The 19,737-nt window shown below is 45.0% G+C and overlaps 1 protein-coding gene across 1 annotated transcript in view; it reads right to left on the reverse strand.

Moving 5' to 3' along the window:
• Window positions 1-19,737, reverse strand: part of LOC138583120 (cholesterol transporter ABCA5-like) — a 3,134,767-nt gene that overhangs the window by 234,741 nt on the left and 2,880,289 nt on the right. The window lies entirely within an intron of this gene.

The following is a 19,737-nucleotide window of genomic DNA, read 5'->3' on the forward strand; positions in this document are numbered from 1 at the left end:
TACTTACGTTGCTATGCTAACGCCACCCAATCCAACTAGATGAAGTACCTGGATTTGGCGGAAGTTTCCTACAACAATGCAACCCACGCGGCCACTGGTGTCAGTCCTTATATTTGCTCTACCGGACAGCATCCTAAGCTGTTTCCCTTTAGTCCTGTGCCACCCAGTGCCGTCCCATCGGCTGACCAGATGATCCGCATTATCCAGAAGCAGCATGATTTGGCTCGGAGTGCTCTGGCAGATGCACAACAGCGCATGAGGGAGCAGGCTAACCAGGGAAGGACCATTGAACCCAGATTTCAGGTGGGAGATCAGGTTTGGTTGTCGTCCAAGAACTTACCTGTACGTAATCTGCCCATTAAACTGGCACCTCGGTTTTTTGGGCCTTTCAAGATTTCCAAGTGCATATCTGCAGTAGCTTTTCGATTGGTATTGCCCCAATCTTGGCGGGTACACCCAGTCTTTCACGTTTCCCTGTTAAAACCCTTTGTGAAAGACACGTTTGGACGTTCCAGTCCACGTCCAGCCTCAATCCAGGTTCAGGGGGTTCCGGAATTCGAAGTGCAGGAGATATGTGACTCCCGGATTCGTCGAGCTGTGCTCCAGTTTCTGGTAGATTGGAAGGGTTATCCTGCTTGTGACCGTACCTGGGAACCGCACGGTTTCGTGCATGCACCTCGCCTTGTCCGTGACTTTTTTCTCCGGTTTCCCTGGAAGCCTGGGGCCCCGGGTCTTTCTGGGAGGGGGCATGGTGTCACGCCGCCCAACCCGGGCTTGTTCCAGCCCACTTACCTGATGCGGCGTGCCACGCCTTGGAGGGTTTACCCCCGCTTTCGCCTGGGGGGTACGGGGCGGTCCTGGGTACCGGTTGCTCCTGGCTCTTCGGGATGCTTGGTCTCGCGCGTACGCGGTCGGCCGCTCCGGGTACCGTGCTCTTCCGGGTTCCCGGGGCGTGCCGTTCCGCGCATGCGCGACCGACCCCTTCCCGCTTTCCGCGCATGCGCGGTACACGATGCTCTCGGCTCCTGGCCGGTTTGCGGCCCAAGCCTCGCTTTGGGCCTCCCAGCACCTGGGAAACAGCACGGCTTGCGTTCCAAGCCTCTCGGGTGTGGGAGGCCCTACTTAAGGAGCCCGGCGGTTTGATCAAACCGCGTCTCAACGTGGTCTGACCGGATCGTTGTTTTGCTCTTGCCTTGACCTGAGTTCCGCTCTGTCCTGCCTGGTTTTTTCCAGTTCCTTCTGTATTAGACCTGCCCTTCCTTACCCGGGTAGGGGGTCTCCCTGGTTCCCTTCTCCTTGCTCCCTTCCTGCTGGGGTGGTTCCCCCCTTCTCAGTTGTTCTCGGTTCCTTCCTCTGGGTTCTTGGTCCTCCTTGGTCCCCTTGCCTTCCCGCCTTCCCTTGCATTCTGCTGCCTCCTGGATTCCTGCTCCTGGATTCGACTCGCAACTCTTCTTGCTCCGGTTGTCTACAAAGAACTTCTAGCCAAAGACTATCAGGCTCCCCCTGTCAGTGCTTGCACTGTCCTGATGCCACATTAATCAGGGGTGAGCTAACCTGTGGCATCGGGAGCTGGTTCACCTCCAGTCCAGTATCCATTTGGACGGGAGTTGGGCTGGTTCCTTGTGTCACTCTCACATCACCACAGAACTTCTGGCATTCTGGCATCATCTACTAAGCCGACTTCCGGACGAACAGGTACGCTGCGCCCTAGTGACGCCATCTTTAACACTAAGACAGATAAAATAAAATATAAAACACTATGGTAAGGTCTAATACAGCTGAGACTCAAATTAGGTGTTCCTGAAAACAATTTAATATAAAAATGACGGAGCAATCTAAAATATACAATAAAGCTTATAAAATATACTAAAATGCTGGGAACCCTAAGGCTAATGAAATAAACGAAAACACGTCACAATACGACCGTAAGTCGGTATACAGCTAAAGGAAACAAAGTAATCAAAATAGTGAAGAGAAGAGCTTAAATATCCTCAAAAGACTGCTTGGGGTCTTGCACTGTCTTTCTAAGCAACGGGTAAAGGAATCCGATCTCCCATGAGGTCAAGTATAGGATTTGGCACATTGTCCTTATTGTATCACTAGCAGGAAGCATGACTGAGCCTGCTGTGAGCATCTGCTTGCATGTTCAATTTCCCTGCAAGATGGCAGCTATGGTGAGCAGGTTATAACCAATGCACCAACTCCACATTTCTATCCCTACCCTGCATAGCTGATGTGACCTGCTTTCAGACCCACATATTCATGCTTAAATGAATGTCTTGAAAACCAGAGACATTGTGAACTGTGATGAATCCTGCGGAGTAATCACTGATCCCCAGTGATCAAAGTCTCCTCCCATGTGGTCAGGGGAAGGCAGCCTCTACCTGATCCTGACCCTGGCGATGGCATTATGAGGGAGGATCACATGGGAGGAGATGGCTGTCAGGGATATGTGATGACATCTGTAGGAGAGATGCAGTATTCTTCTCTATATGAGGAAAAAAACCAATCCCTAAATACCTGATGGCATGTTGTCATTTTACCAAACCATCCCATGTTAAAACCCAAACCAGAGTGTGTGAAAAATCTACCCCAGCGTAATAACATTTACTCCTCAGGTATGCATGGTTTACACTCAACATCCCTCGATTATTAAAGAGTTTTATTTCGACAGGAGCTCTGAGCAAAACATCACTACACATAGGGCTTCATCACGAGTCGGGCGGTATCCTGACTGGGATACCACCTATCTTTATTTGAGTTAGCGTCCACCCCTCCAGCGGCATTACCGCCAGATCACGGATTGGGCGCTAACCGTTACACCCCATTGGACCCAATAGGGAATTTTCCGGACAATTACTGCGCATTTTGCATTTTTCAGGCGTGTTTACCCCCAACTCTAAGCTGGGGGTAAACACGCCAGACTCGAGACTAGGCGGAGAGCTAAATGCGGCGGTAACAACATTACTGCTGCATTTAAGGGCTACCGTCCAACACGTGATGAGGCCCATAATAGTCACATAACAGCTCCTGGTTCTAACAAATACTATTCCAACAAGTACTTAAAACCATATTGCCCCGAGAAGCCTAGAAAATGTATGGACTCCAATTCCCAGAGAGCCAATGTGGATGAAATGTAACTTTGAGCGTGAAGTACAGTCTAGTCGTCCCAGGCTAAATCAGCTGCGCAGGACATTTAAATCCGAAGGTGGTTTGCAGCTGGAGGATCGAGAAGAAAGGAAGGAGAGGCACTGCTGAGTATGCAGAGCAGGAATCGAGACCGGTAGCAAGGGAGAAGAGCCGCAGAGAGAACGGTAAAAGTTTGCCTGCAGCAGGGTGGCAGCATTCTGAATCGGAGCGAAGAGATGTTGTAACAGAAAAGGTGAACGAAGCGCAGCAGAGGCAAGGGAGACAAGGCCCTGCAGAGCCATGCAGGTTCCAACAGCGAAGGAAGCAAAAAACGACACAGGAACCAGAGGTGCCTCTGCTTAGAAGGGAAAGCCGGCCCACGACGGACTCTTGAAGCCACAGCCCGCTAAACCGGTGAGTCAGCCTGAGAGTGAGAGGGGCCCCAGGATGCATGAAAACGATGAAGAGTGTTTGAAGGACAATTTCCGAAATCGAACGAAACTAATTAAAAGGCAAACATGGTACAATACTCCTGACATGGGATGCCAGTTGGGGGAATCTTGGAACCAGCATTGCCACAACTCAAGAGCCATTGTGAGAAGGCAAACATGGTACAAGTCTCCTGACCTGGGATGCCAGTTGGGGGAAACTTGGAACCAGCATTGCCACAAGCGAAGAGACAGTGTCTGAAGGCAAACATGGTACAATTCTCCTGACATGAGATATCGGTTGGGGGAAACTTGGAACCAGCATTGCCATAAGTCAAGAGAAATTGTGAGAAGGCAAACATGGTACAAGTCTCCTGACCTGGGATGCCAGTTGGGGGAACCTTGGAACCAGCATTGCCACAAGCGAAGAGACAGTGTCTGAAGGCAAACATGGTACAATCCTCCTGACATGAGATATCAGTTGGGGGAAACTTGGAACCAGCACTGCCATAATACAAGAGACCCTGTACCTGTCCTTTCCAACAACCCCTGCCCGTGGTCACACAACAACACTGTGCAATTCTCCATCTCACCTATCATCCCATCCATGCCTACGCCCATCTCACTGCCCCCTACCTTGGCCCGGAGTTCCAAAAACCTCACAATAGAAAGCTTAGCAACCCTGCTTAGCTCACTCCTGCCCAAGCCCCCCTTTGCAAAGACTCTACCACTCTCTCCAACCAAAACACAGAAATACTCACCACAGCTATCAACACCATAGCCCCACTTAAGCTACGTACATTTAAACCATCCGCTCATAGAAACTTGTGGTTTAGCCCTGAACTACAAACATTCCGCACCAACAAGTGGATACCTGAAGCCAACTAGAAAAAAAACTCCTTCGGAGGCCAGTAAGTCACTGTACACAGCAGCCCCTAATTTCTACAAAAAAGCCATCATCTCTGCCAAATTCTCCATCTACAATGCCCGTATTACAAATGCCAACTCTAACACCTGTGAGATCTTCATCATTCTCAGGGAATTAGAAACTCCAACCATCCCTCCCACCACAAAGATGTCACATGGTGTTCCAATATCCAAAACGCCATGCTTACCGAAATTGAAACCCTACAAAAGAAAATTGTTATTAAACAAGCCACGATCCACCCCTCACTAAAACCTTGGACCGGCCACTCCCCTTCCACTGACATCTATCATGACCCTCATATGTTTCGCTTTTCTAATATCTTGGAAGAAGAAATCAAAGCCATCATTAAAGACCTCAAACCTTCTCATTGCAAATGCTATATTTGTCCTACGAGTCTCATAAAAGATTGCTCAGACATCCTAGCCCCCTTCATTACCTCCTTTATCAATACATCCTTCTCCACTGGTTTAGTCCCCATTAGCCTGAGAGAAGCATGGGTTTACCCTCTCATCAAAAAACCTACACTAGACCATGCAATCCCTACCAACTACCGCCCAATTACATATCCCCCTTCCAACTCAAAATCCTCGACAGAGCAGCCGATCTACAAATCCAGCGATACCTGGAAGTCGACCAAATCTTGGTCATGCGTCAATTAGGATTCCGCCAAGGCCATGGGACCGAATCGGCTCTTATCGACATAAAAATCCAAATTGATGAAATTAGGGATGAAGGCAAACCCGCCCTGCTACTTCACCTAGATCTCTGAGCTGCTTTCAACCTGGCTGACCACAACATCCTAGGTCAGCACCTAACCAACTCTGTCAACCTCTCTCCAGAAGCTCCAGCCTGGATTGCACCCTTAATAGGGAACAGATCCATGAGGATATTTGCTGAGAATGCCAGCGCACCACCAGCACCCATCTCCTGTGGTGTCCTACAAGATCTTGTGTGTCACCAACTTTGTATAACATATTCACAAAACCTTTATTCGCCCTCTTAGATTCCATTGGCATATCTTATACGAATTATGCATATGACACACAGATCGTACGCCCCCCCCCCCTCCCCTTTCTGGACACTACCTGGAAGATTCCTCCTTGCTCAATTTGGTCTACAGGACCATACAATCATGGATGGCCACGCTCTAGTTATGCCTAAATGATGAGAAGACAGAGCTTCTCATGATGCCCCCCACCCCCTCGGTAATCAAAAAGCTAAGCACCAAATACTCATCTTTCAACATTGATAAGGTAGTAATCCTGGTCTCCCCATATTGAAAACACTTGGCGCATATCTTGACGCTTCACTATCGCGATCACAAGTGAGCGCCATTGTCTCAAGTGCCACCTATACAACCAAGCTAATCAACGCCTCCAGACCTTTCCTCTCCCCAGACAGCTGCATGACTATAGCCTGTGCCACCATAGGATTGAGACTCGACTACTGCAATGCCCTCATCACTGGTATCACCGACGTCAAAATTAAAAAAATTTAGGTTATTCAGAATAATGCACTTAGAGCTGCGCTTAACATCCCCAAAGCCGATCACATCACTGCAGTGAGAAAAAACGTGCCTACTGAATTCCAATCCAGCAGAGGATCATTTTCAAAACTCTATCACACATAGATGTCTATCCAAAGTTGCTCCTCCCTACTTATCCCAAAAAATCCACAAAGCAACCTCTGCCAGACCGACCACTGCATAGCCCAGCCTAAATTTAAACAGTCTAAAGCCGGAGGAGCCAGCTTCCCATCATTTGCTGCCAAACAGTGGACCCTACTCCCGCCCACTCTCCGGGCTGAACAGTCTTACTGGACCTTCACAAAAGCACTAAAAACTCTGCTGTTCACCTAACTCTGACTAACATTGTTCCTTCCTCTGTGAAGTTATATCAACATAGATTGTCCACCGATTTCATAGCATGTTTTTGGTCCTCGATACTGCTCACTTGTGTAACTGGTCTGGTTTATATAACAGCGCCTGATGTGCATGGGTTTAGCACTCTATATAAATGGAAACATAAATAAATAAATAGTGAGAGAGATAAAGACACAAAAGTTGTGCAGTTATCCTGACCTGAGATGTCAGTTATGAGAAATCTGGAACAAGCATTGCCAAGAGAGAGTGAAAGAAATTGGTGCAGGTAACGAAAGGAGTCAACAAGTAGTTTTTTTGAAGAAATGCGTTTGTCTAATAACTAAAGTGGAATAAAGTTTGCAGGAAGAGCTGATAAGAGTATCAGGTGAGGATCCTGTTTGAAAAGGTAAGTGGCAGGAGAGTATAACAGGAAATCCGTAGGATGTTCCTGGAATGAGAGTAAACCAGGATATATATATTTTTTAACATTTTTTTTATTAGTTTTTGCATTCCAAAATAACTGAAATAGTTCAACCCCATACCCCTCTCCCCTCCTGGAGGCACATTTTATTAGTCCTATAGTATATTCTGAGGTTATTCACATACTGTCCAAAATCTGTATTATTTGGGGGCATCCTTGAAGCATGTAGTCACTTTGAAGGTAGTTCAGCAAATCTTCCCAATTGCTTTTAAAGACTGCCTGGTCTCTTTGAGCCACATGGGCAGCCCATTCTGGAGCTATAAAGTTCCACCCTTTCTGAAGCCAATTCACGTTCGTAGGCCCCTGTTTTTGTTTCCATTTATGTGCCACCACGGGCCAAGCAGCTATAAGTAATAGCATAAAGCTGCATTTCTGTCTCACGGAGAGCAGTTGTTGCCTTCGCCCCCACAACTCACATAACCAGACTCGTAGTTCCTTCGTGCCCTTGTTCGGGAGCATTTTATCAATTTCTTTCTGGATCTCATCCCAAAATGGCTTAATCCTTGGGCATCCCCACCATATGTGTTGCCAGGTCCCCTTTGCCCCACAACCTCTCCAACACAATGCTGACACCGTCGGGTACATCTGATGTAATCGTTCCGGCATATAATGCCATTGGAACATTATTTTGTACCAGATTTCTCTCGTTTGAATGGAGCGAGTAAGCTTGGGTAGAGCCCTCCAAAGATGCTCCCAATCTTCTCTGGCTATAGTGTCATCAAGTGTAGATTCCCATTTTTTAAGATATTTCCACTGCACTGATGTTGTCCTTCCATACCTTAAAGGCTCCCGGTTCCGTCCTGGGAGGGAAGTTCGGGTTCTGAAATAACAGGCAAAATGGGGAGGGGGATGCAGATAGTATGCCTTCATTTAGTGCTACGTCCCACACCTCTGTCACTAACCCCACTATCTTGCTGATCTTTATATTAGGTGGTCTATGTTCCCGATCTAGACATTGCAGTCCTGAGAGGGGTGTTCCTGCTACTGCTCTCTCTTGCTGCATCCATATCTTTCGGCCTTCGCCTGCGAATCATTTCTGTCTGACCCTTAATTGTGCAGCTTCGTAGTACCTACGAAAGTGTGGGAGTCCCATCCCTCCCCGATCCCTTGAAGCAGTAAGAGTGGACATCGGTATATTAGCTGATTTGTTCTGCCAAATTTATGCCGAGATGATTTTCGTTAATGAGCTAAATAAACATTTGGGGACACTGACTGGAAGAGCCTGGAAATAATACAGTATTCTAGGAAGGAGTACCATTTTAATAACCGTCATTCTCCCTAGCCAGGATATATCAAGCCATCCGAGTAAGTCTTTTTTCACACTGGCCACTAATTGCGGGTAATTTGCCCATACAGTCGTTCTGGTGTTTTTATAAGAGCTACTCCTAAATATGTTATGCCATTCTCCGCCAAAGACAGTTGGGTTGGAATCCGTAGGCGTTCCACCACCTCCGAGTCTACCGAGAGGTTCAGAATTTCTGATTTTGTTCTGTTTATTTTTAGCCCGAGGCTGCGCCGAAATCCTTCAATTCAACCATCAATGCCGGCAACAATGTTTCCAGATTAGTGATGGCAATAAGCATGTCATCTGCAAATGCCATTGTCTTATGATCTTCCCCGGCCATTTCTATGCCTCTAATGCAGAGGTCTTCAAACTGTAGGGTGGCTCACATGGTCGGACTGGAGTATGAAACTGTATCAGGCACCAATGAAAAAAAGTGGTCCGTAATTGCAAATGGATATTCATTCCTTTAGTCACAGAATGTTTGAATAGTACCCAAGAGGGTGTTTTCTGTTAAAATGTAAGCAAACTGTGAAATTTAAAGAATATTTATTCAGCAACAATGGTCAAAATTACTAGGTGCATAGTGAAGTAACTCATCAAACTGGCCCACATTGGCCAAAAAAGTGGCCCATTTTGACTGGCCCACAGTAGTATTTTGCATTTTTTGTTCAGGCATTGCCCTATGGCCCTATAGGCCAGTCTGAGCCTGGCGGCTCATCCATAATGGGCGAGGGGGCGTCCACCCAGTGGCCCGAGGAGCCAGCCCAGTGAAACTCTGAGCACTCCCTCAGCTGCTTTTTCATTTATGTTCATTATTTTTTTATTTAACTATGTGTATGGATGCGTGTATGCTTGTGTTATTGGTATTTGTATTTATTTTATTTGTATTGCGCATCTGGGCGCATTTCGTATATATATACAGGTTACAGAGAACATAGAAGGTGCAGGGTTACAGATAACGTGCAAGGCAGTTTGTGACATGAGCATACACAAATACATTAGATATTTACAGGTATAATGGGAGAAAATTACATACAAAACGGTTTGATATTAATAATGTTGCAAACAGGTATAGGAGTAAATTAAAAGTGTGAGCACCCTGAGCAGATTCACAATGTGCAGACTGAGCAAGTTCATAATAGGATACAATGGTGTACAGACAGTTTCCAAGTGAAGCATAAGTGGGGGAAAGGTGCAATAGTAGTTGACCAAAATCCTGAGCTGAGAGACACATTTTGGCTTTACTCTTAAATGGAAGATACAATGGTTCTGCTCTAAATTGGTTGGGAAGTGTCTTCCATAATTTGGCAGCAAGGACTGGGAAGCTAGACCCGCCTGCTTTTTACAGCTTGAATCTAGGTGTGGTTAAGTTGTGGGCTTGGGCCGATCTCAAAGGGCGGCATGAGGAGTGGGGGATGAAATGGTTAGCTAGCTAAGCAAGCAGTGGCCTGATTGGATTGGCATTTATGGGTGAAAGCAATGGTTTTAAGGGTTATTCTGTGGGAAACAGAAAGCCAGTGTAGGCTACGCCTGGTGTCGGAGATGTGGTGTTTCCTACGGATGTTTAAAGCAGCCCTGATGGCATTGTTCAGCGTTACCTGAAGCTTGTTAATGTTTCTTTGGCTAGTTCCTAGATAAAGGGCATTGCAGTAATCGATTTTGGCCATAATGAGAGTTCTGGCCAAAGTGATACAGTTGGCAGCAGTGAGGAAGGGTCTGCATGCAGTGATAAGTTTGCATATATAAGCAGAGGCCGAGACCACAGCGTTAGTTTGTCTTGTAAGGGATAAGGTAGTATCTAGGTAGATACCTACGGTTTTTATATCATTGGATAACTTGATTGTATTACTGTCAATGACAAACGATTTGAAGCCGGGATCCGATTATTGAGTCTGCAGTGGGAGCCTAAGATAAGTAGCTCAGTTTTATCATTGTTTAAACACAACTCGTGATGTGCCATCCGGGCCTGGATGACTAGGTATACATCATTGAGGGCTTTTGAGTCAGTCACATAGTCACCAGTGATAGGAATGAGTAACTGGGTATCATCGGCATAATTTGTGTATGTGACACCCAGACGGTCAAGGATATCAAAGAGTGGCTTTGTGAAGACATTGTACAGTGTGGGAGAGACGCAAGACCCTTGCGGGACCCCACACAGGACAGGTGAAGGTTCGGTGGCAGCTAAAGGAGAGAAGACCTGCATAGTTCTGTTAGCAAGAAAGGATCTGATCCAAGAGGTAGCTTCATCGGAGAAATGGGCTGCAGTTTTGAGGTGGTGGCAATGGATTTGGTGGTTGACCAGGTCAAATGCTGCTGATAGATCTAGCAGTAATAGAAGGACCATCTTACCATTGTCATTTAGGTCTTCGATTTGTGATTTTAGGCAGTGGTCGAAGTGTACGAAACGTAGTATTGGAACTATGTTCACTGCTTGTCTGCCCCGCTCCCACAAACGCCATTGCTGCCACACAAAATCCAAACCCCCAAACAAACACATCTGCTATTTATGGGAATGTGCAGTGCGGTGCACTGAAGCGCAAGCTTCAACTTCTTCCTAAACTTATATTTTAAAACGAAACCATTCCAGAACGGTTTATTTTTAAAATAAAAGTATAGAAACAGTGAAACGTAAAAATAAAAAGTATAGGAGCAGCGCTCCCGACAGCTCCCGCCCACTTCGACCTCTGATTTTAGGTCAATGAGTGCAGTTTCTGTTCCATGCCTCAGGCAGAATCCAGATTGTCGAAGGCCCAGGAGTTTATTGGCTTCTAGTTAGTCCTGAATTTGTAAATAAGCATCACGGTCCAGAATTTTCAGTAAAAAGGGTACCGTGGTGATAGGTCTGTAATTGGATGGGTTGCTAGGATCTAAGGTAGGTTTGTTTATGAGTGGGATGACCCACGCGTCCTTAAGGTTGGTGTGCAGTCATAATGTCGACATCAATAATGTCGACAGTCAAAATGTCGACAAATTAATGTCGAAAATCAATAATGTCGACATACAAAAATGTCGACATTTTACATTAATGTCGACATTTTTTCGAAATGTTGTATAAATAAATAAATATATATTTATTGTTGTGTTGTATGTGTTGAGTATGAGGGGTGGGGGGTGGCAGGGGGTATTGGGTGAGAGGGGTTGGGGGGGACATCCCCATAGTAAATGATATTCTTTTTATTTATTTGTTTATTTATTTATTGAATAATAAATAAATAAATAAATATATAATTACTATGTGTTGGGAATGAGGGTGAGAGGGTGGTTGGGGGGGGTGTGGGGGGGTGTCAGGGGGGTGTTGGGTGAGGGGGGGTTGGGGGGGACCCCCCCCCATAGTAAATTAGACTCTTTTTGGTTATTTATTTATTGAAAAAAATAAATAAATAAATATATAAATAATTAGAATGTGTTGCATATGAGGGGTGGGAGGGTGGTGGTGTGGGGTGTGGGGGGGTTGCAGGAGGGTGTTGGTAGTGTTAAGGGTTTATAGTCATATTGTCGAAAAAAAAATGTCGACTTTTTTTTTCGACATTATGACTTTTTACATTAAAAGTATAGAATGTCGACATTATTATTTTCGACATTATTTTTTCGACATTTTTTTGTCGACATTATGACTATAAACCCTTAAGGTTATCAGGGACTGGGCCAGTTTTTGAATGAGGCATTAATAAAGGTGGTGATAAAGGGGGCCAAATCATGGGCAGCATCATTGATGACAGGGGCAGGGCAGGAATCATCTTGACAATTCGAAGGTTTAAGTTTTTTGATAATGTTTTCCACTTCGGGGATGAAGAGGGGTGAGAAGCAAAAGGGTTTGAAGGAGTGAGTAGTTGATCGAATTGTAATAGGGGGGGGGTTAGGTAGCGAATCCGAAAGAAGGCTACATTTTTTGGTGTCGATATGGTTATGAGTGAGTGTATGGAGATGGGTGCTCGTGTGAATGATAGAGTGCGCTGTGTGAATGTGTGTGTTTGTTTTGGTCCGTTGAGCTGATGTTGGCGAGTGGGCGTAAAGAGGGGAAGGAGGGTGGTACAACAATATTGCACAATCCTCCTACCCACCTGCCAAAATAAGCTCTCCTTCTGAGGCACTGTGGAGCCCAGGGGACAGGGATGGTATTTTTTTTACTGGATATGTATCATAGAATCCAGTCACAAATACCATACTTTCCCCCTTGGCACCCCAGCGCCTTCAATACACACATAAACATGTTGATTACATTAGGCCTTGTGGGGCCCAGGGGACAGGGATGGTATCTTTTTACTGGACATCTATCATAGATGTCCATTAAATAATGTCATGCCTGCCCCATGGGCCCCCTAGCACCCATTGCAAACTATTTGGCTTTTTACCCATTTATTTATTTATGCTCTACAATACAACATTTTAACCCATTATTTAAAAAAATAATTCACGGGGGAAAACCCTCCAAACTGCCCGTTATTGGTTTGGGCTCCTCCACTGCGCTTGCTCGCTATGTCATTTTTAGGGGAAATATTTATGCCCCTCCACTTCAAAAATTCACCAGCCGCAACTGGCCCTCGGACTGTGTTGGGAAAGGAGTGGGGGGAGCCCAGGGACTGGGTAGGAGTGGGATGAGGGAGCCCAGCGGCTGTGATGGGAGCAGGTGGCGGAGCCCAAGGACTATACTGGGAGTAGGGTGTGGTGATGGTGCGCAATAGTTCATAGCCATGTGTACATAAGGTCCATTTGGCCTTTTTGGTGGGGCCCGGCCTGGCCAAATTTTGCTCAGGGGGGGCCCTCGCCAAAAAAAGTTTGAAAACCACTGCTCTAATGGGTTCCGCTTGATGGAGCCTGGCCAGTAAGGGTTCCAAGTATATAGCATATAGCAAAGGGGATAACGGGAAACCCTTCTTAGTACCTCGTTTTATCTCTATGCTGTTAGAGAGAATCCTGTTTATTGCTATTCTTATCTGCGGGGGGTGATAATTGGCACCTATCATTTGTATGAACCCCAGGCCAAACCCCATACTTTCCATTGTTTTAAACAAAAAGTCCCATTCAACGCAATCAAAAGCCTTCTCGGCATCTAATGACACCAGGAGTGCTAGTATTTGTGTAATGGCCGTTTTCTCCAACAGGTGACATACGCGGCAAATGTTGTCGTGGGTCTGTCTTTGCAAAATTAACCCTGACTGATCGGGTCCTATAAGGTTTGGTAGAAGATTCGACAGCCTTTTCACCAAAAAATGCTGTATACATTTTGGGATCAGTGTTAATTAGCGCTATGGGCCTAAAGGACCCCGGAGATGATGGATCTTTACCCACTTTACGAAACACCATTACTTTTGCCTCATTCATCGTATCTGTAATCGTACCCTTTTTTCTGAACATATTAAACAATTAAGTTAAGCATGGTGCCAAAACTCAAATGCCTTCATGGTCAAATATTTTTCTGATGGGGCTAAAAGAGGACAGAAGAGAGCCATCTGGGTGTGTCTTCTTTAAATAAAATCCCTATAGCATTTCCCTATTTATCGCTGTTTGTTAAACACACATACACCACAAAGTAGTTCCCCAAATGCATGCTTTAAGAGCAATGCTTAGAGTTTATACCTGGAAAGAAGAGAGTTCCAGAGTGACTGGGCAAGATCCAAAAAGGTGTGGCTGCTTTTGTAGGCATAGTTAAATCTGGGAACTTCTAGAAGTAAAACATTGAAAGAGAGGTGACTTCTTGCTGGAGAGTAAAGTTTAAGCCTCTTGGATAGAAAGGGGGAGCAGCACCAGACAGGGAGCTATAGACAGTGCACAGCGTTTTTGGAATGCACTCGTTGCTTAATCTGCTCCCAGTTCAATCTTAATGAAGGAACCTGAGATATGGGAGTTGCGACCAAAAAAAAGGCAGGCCGCAGGGCTTTCAAACTGTAGATGGCAACTAGGATGACCATGGTTTAGATAGTGTGATGTGAATAGTCAAGACAAGATTGTTAAAAAGCGGAAAATGCAGATACAGAAACAAAAGGCAAGATTTGATGGAAAGGCAGTTGTAGTGCTAGCAGGACGATGAAATGTGACCAATGTGGTGTAGAAAGGTGATCAACGCTTCTACCTTGTAGCCAAGTAATTTTTGTTATCACTGATACAGGTGTAGACAAGTGCAGAGAGAAGAGGGACACAGTTGAACCGACCATAGTTACGAGGGAGGCCGAAGTCAATAACCTATGTAAATCAGACTGATTCTGCCCCTCGACGATGCCGAAAACCGGTATGAGGAAGATGGAGAAGGTCCCAGCTCTGTCTCTATTTCATTCATTTGTATCTGTCAGAGGCAGACAAGAACTTATTTCAAATTCTGTTTATTAGCATTTGAAATATACAGAACTTCAGAGAAAATATCCCTGCAAACAACAGTGTCAATTAACAAACAGCAACTGGCCAACAGTGCGACAAACACGTGCAATCCAATGTAGTGAGAAATGCACTGCATTCAAAATGCAATCATATTGAGGGACAGAAGCATAAAACATCGGGAAACAACGAGGCGGAGGGAAAACTATAAATGTTAAAAGAATAAACCTCCATGGACCTGTAACTTAAATGGTTATAAGGTGGATAATACTCAAGGAGGTCTTTCATCCGACAGGGCAAAGTTCGCCAGAAGGAGGGCATTCCACGCCTCAATATTTGTAGTGGCTTCCTTCAGGCCCTGTTTCACAAACTCATGCCAGACCGCAGTTTCAGACCCATGCCATCTTTCTAAATGAAGCCTCCAGAGCAAATAGCTGGGGCCATTTTTATCCTTCCATGCCATTGCAATTGTTCTCTTAGCTAGCACGCAGGCAAGATCCATCAAGTTAATAACAAGGACAAATGTATGTGGTCTGGTGAATATACCCAGCAGACACTCCATCTGGCACCAGGAGAACCGTGTTATATTGGTGCTCGTAACCACAAGTTTGATTTCCCCCAAAAGTACTGGACCTTCGGACAATGCCAGAACATATGCATAAAGTTCACGATGGGATCCAGAGACATGCAAGAAGTGATTAAGGCAAGCCCGGAAGTTTGCCAAGCATTTTCATTTTATATGTATCTCAAAAGCCGGGGGGGGGGAAGCGAAAAGTTAAATACTTCACTTTCCCAATTCCCTGTCACATTTCTAATGTGCCTATATAGGGCTTCATGCATTGAGACATGAACACATTTTGAGTGCAGAGCTGAATCAACATGTTACATGGTATGCTCGCCAGACCTACGCTAGAGAAATGTGTAGGAATTTAATACAGGGTTTCATACTTAATTGTCCTTTATCATTTAAGAATTAGGCCAGGATCAGCACGGCTAATATTATATTTTATTTAAAATCCCGGTTTTCACTTTTGCTTTCATTTGGGATTTGTTCTGTTTTCAGGGAGTTTTTGTATTTTGTATTTGTATTTGTATTTATTGTATTTATTTGTATTTGTAGTTTTCTACTGCAGTGCCAGTAATTTGGTGTCAGAAGTTATATGCAGAAGGTTGTGCGTGCCACCCAGTAATAGGTGACTTGGCGGAGGTGCTCATCAGAACAATCTGGCCACTGCCAACTTTTATAAATTAATTACAGTGGTTTAATTCTACAACGGATTAAACATGTGCAAACTGTGGTTTCCACAAATGGTTTTAATTAGCCACAATATAAAAACATTTGAGGAAAGTATGGGACATAAATTTGTGGCAACTTATAGAGATAGTTGCCAGATATGGTTCAATGTATTTCCAATAAGTTATGGATTGATACTTGTTTTATGCCATAATGGGAGTTCCTTATACCTCAGCACATCAAAGGATAAAATCTGTATAAGCCCTGACTAAGAGGAAGGAATGAGATACTATCTCCATTTTCTGAAACATAAGTCAGCAATACTTATAAACTTATTATTACTTATAAAAATTCTCTGCAACCACCTAGACTCGGCAGCCCACTTCTCACAAGAAGCTATCGGCTGGATAGGTCCGTGCACGTCTTTTCTACTTCAGCCTCTGCTGACCCTATCCCCATCACCTGTGGGGTTCCCAAGGGGTCATGCATCCCCCCTACTTTGTGCAACATGTTCACAAATCCCCTGTACAATGATCCGGATGGTCTTGGTATCACCTACACCAACTATGCCGATGATACCCAGATCCTCATCCCATTGACAGGAGATTACGACAAGGATTTGGCCTTGGTGAACAAGGTGTACCTCATCATACAGGCATGGATGGCTTCTTATAGTCTATGCCTGAATGATGACAAGACTGAACTCATTATCCTTGCCTCCACCCTTAACTTAAATAAACTGAATCACAAATATGCTAGCTTTAGCATAGATGGCAACCCTATTAACGTAGCCAAAGAAGTTAAAACGCTAGGGTTCTATCTAGACGCCACCTTATCCTTCCGCAAAGAGGTTAGCTCCATGGCCTCCTCTACAGCCTACACCTGTAAATTAATAAGATTAGCTAAACCCTTCCTTTCGACCCAGAGCTACACTACCTTAGCCAGAGCCTTAATCCTATCAAAACTGGACTATTGTAACGCCTTATATGTTGGAGCCAATAAATATGTTACTAACAAAATACAGATTTTGCAAAACAATGCTCTCGGAGCAGCTGTGAGCATCTCCAAAAAATAACACATCTCCAATACTAGGAGAGCCCACAACTGGCTCACCACAACCGACAAAATCATGCTCAAGGTAGCTTCTCTGACGTACAAATGCCTCAATAATGCAGCCCCTCGTTACCTTGTCGACAGATTCAAGAGGTACACCCTCTACCAGAACTGCAAATAAACAAACCAAAACCGGAGGTAATAGCTTCCAGGTGAAAGCAGCCCAACATTGAAACCCCCTGCCACCTACCTTAAGGACACCTCAAACCTATCCTCACTTTAGGCGTAACTACATTCAGTGGATAAAGGAAAATGACCGCTATACCTCACTCATGCTTGCCTTCCCTATGCACACTTTGTAAATTGCATTTTAATGTTTCTGTCATGTTCTTGTACCTGTACATATCTGTAAATTACTGCACAGTATTGTAACCAAGCTGGGAATATCCTTGTTGCTCCTGCACCCTGATACCCCTGGATCTGGCGTGCATTACAAATGAATAAAACAAACAAACAAACAAACAAACAAACAAACAAGCAATAGTCCTATTTCCCAGGCTGGCAACAGGCTTTAGAATAATTCTTTTCTTTGTGTTTTGTGTAATCATTATGTTGCATTTTACTTTTGTTTTGAGTGGGTTATGGAGTATATGATCTCTTCAGTTTGGCCATTATTTTATGTCTCAGTTGGGAAACCCTTACTTCAAGGGAGGGCTTAAAATCAACTTTTTGAAACAGTCTTGCACAATACCAAAAAGAAATGACTTACCTGCTGCAATGTTGTTTCTGATGGATTAGTCGTTCCTCCCACAGATTCTTCATCTTTGATATTCCATCTCCAGTGCTAACTTTTTTTGCAAACGTTTCAGTCACCAGGGGGTGCACTGCAAATTTGCTTGCCGCTGTTGCGCACACAGGTGCCGAATGTGACGTTGGTACTGAACTCCATGACCTTTCCAACTTTTTCCCTAGCACTCAACATCTAATGGACAGCAGGAGGGATGAGGTGTATGAGATATCCACTAAAAGTGATAGGCTGGCAGGGCCATCAGAAAGAAATTCATAGGACGTAAGTAATGTGTTCTTCTAATGGACTCCTTCCTCCTACAGATTCTGTAATAACTTTGTTAAAATAATGCTTCTAAAAAGCAGATAATCCTTTGGCAAATGTGAATGACACCTACCTTCTCTTCAGTCAGCCTTCTCGGGATAGAAGGTAGAGGGAATCACCTGGAAACTCCTCTCAACCCCGGCCAAGAGGGTAGGGTGAAGTGGAGCCCCCAGGGGAAACCCCGAAGGGAAAAAACCCCGCGATGAGCTGCTGGAGAGCGTGGATTCCTGCAACGGCTGTTGAAGGTTCACGCCTGTAGAAAGGTATTCTTTTAAGTCTTGTCTGGTAGAATTCTGGATGAAAAGAATAGAGATAGATAAGTATGGTTCCTGAGCTCCAATATCGAAAGAGAAAAGTAAGAGAAAGGCTTACCCTAACAGACCTGATCTTAATTAGATTTCGGTATTAAACTCCGAAGGAAAATGCAGACCTGGAGCCTATAGTCAAGCACGACAGTTAGACAAAGTTTCAAATTCAGCTCGGAAATGAACTCGTAAGAAAGGGAAAGAATCTTACCCACAGATACAAGCCCCAAGGTGATATGGGTGAAAACTGAATAATGAGGCTATGACAAGCAGATACTGGAAGCAAAATGTAAGGTCTGAGGTCGCGTCCTGTGGGACGTAAATACAAAGAAACAGATTAAAAGAGAGAAATCTCTGCGGGAAAATCGGGCCAAAGGAAATGGCGAATAACTACCGGTGGACGTGGCTGTGACAACAGGAAGGTATCGTCTACCGGATGAGAATAGCAACGGAGATTTCTGGAGCCAGAACAAGAAAAGGTAAGTGAAAATAAGACTAATATTCAGGCTAACATGATAGCTGATTCTAGAAGGTGGAAAAAAGACGAACTCACGATGCGCAGCGCGACTCTAAGGAGAGAAGCAACGCGTAGGACTGAAGCTCCAGCTGCCGGATATCCCATCCCGGAAGTCGGGGGCGGGGCTACCCGTAAAGTCCGGTGAACGCAAACAACTGGTGCGTTGCTCGCAGTCTCGGGTACCTCCATGTTGGGAGTTCCGATCCTGAGCCGGAAATCGGGAAATGCAACCCGGCGAAGAAAGGTAGCAGAGTTCAAGTGGACAGTTGTAACAGTATGCCCCCTCTTAAAGTTACTACCCCCCGGTTTGTCCGGATGCTTCTTGTGAAATGCTCTGATTAATCGTGGAGCATGAATGCAGGATTCAATTTCCCAAGTACGATCAGCAGGGGTGTAGCCCTTCCAATCCACTAGGTACTGTAATTTCCCTCGGTGAATACGTGAATCACACAACTCTAAGACTTCGTACTCTGCATTAGTATCAAGCATAACTGGAGGGGGACGAGAAGAAACCACCGGATGGAAAGTGCTTCTAATGTCAGGTTTTAGCTGAGAGACATGGAAGACTGGGTGTATCCGTGACCAAGTCTTGGGTAGTTTCAGTTTAAAGGCTGCAGCTCCTATTGCCGAAATTACCCGAAAAGGGCCCATAAATTTCGGTGAAAATTTTGAAGGTCTAAGATGTCTAGGCAAAAATCGGGAAGATAACCACACCAGGTCCCCAGGTTGTATTACCGGAGCTTTAGATCGAAGACGATCCGCCATCGTTTTTGTTCTTTCTTGAGCAGTCCTGAGTGCCTGAGAGGCTGCGTGTTGACCCTGGTGTATCTTTTCCAGAAGAACCTTCACATCCGGGCATTTGTCATCCGAAAACCTTTTATCAGGAAATGAGGCAGGGTGAAATCCATAGGAACAAAAAAAAGGAGAGGTCTTAATCGCTGAATGATGAGCATTATTATAAGCATATTCAGCCATTGGTAACAAACCCAACCAGTTGTCTTGTGCTGCTGAAATATAGCTCCGCAGGTATCCTTCTAATGTCTGATTCAGTCTCTCGGTCTGGCCGTTGGTTTGAGGATGAAAACCGGAACTC

The sequence above is a fragment of the Ambystoma mexicanum genome, chromosome 3q, assembly GCF_040938575.1.
Source record: "Ambystoma mexicanum isolate Mex_15411 chromosome 3q, UKY_AmexF1_1, whole genome shotgun sequence".
Classification (NCBI taxonomy): domain Eukaryota; kingdom Metazoa; phylum Chordata; class Amphibia; order Caudata; family Ambystomatidae; genus Ambystoma; species Ambystoma mexicanum.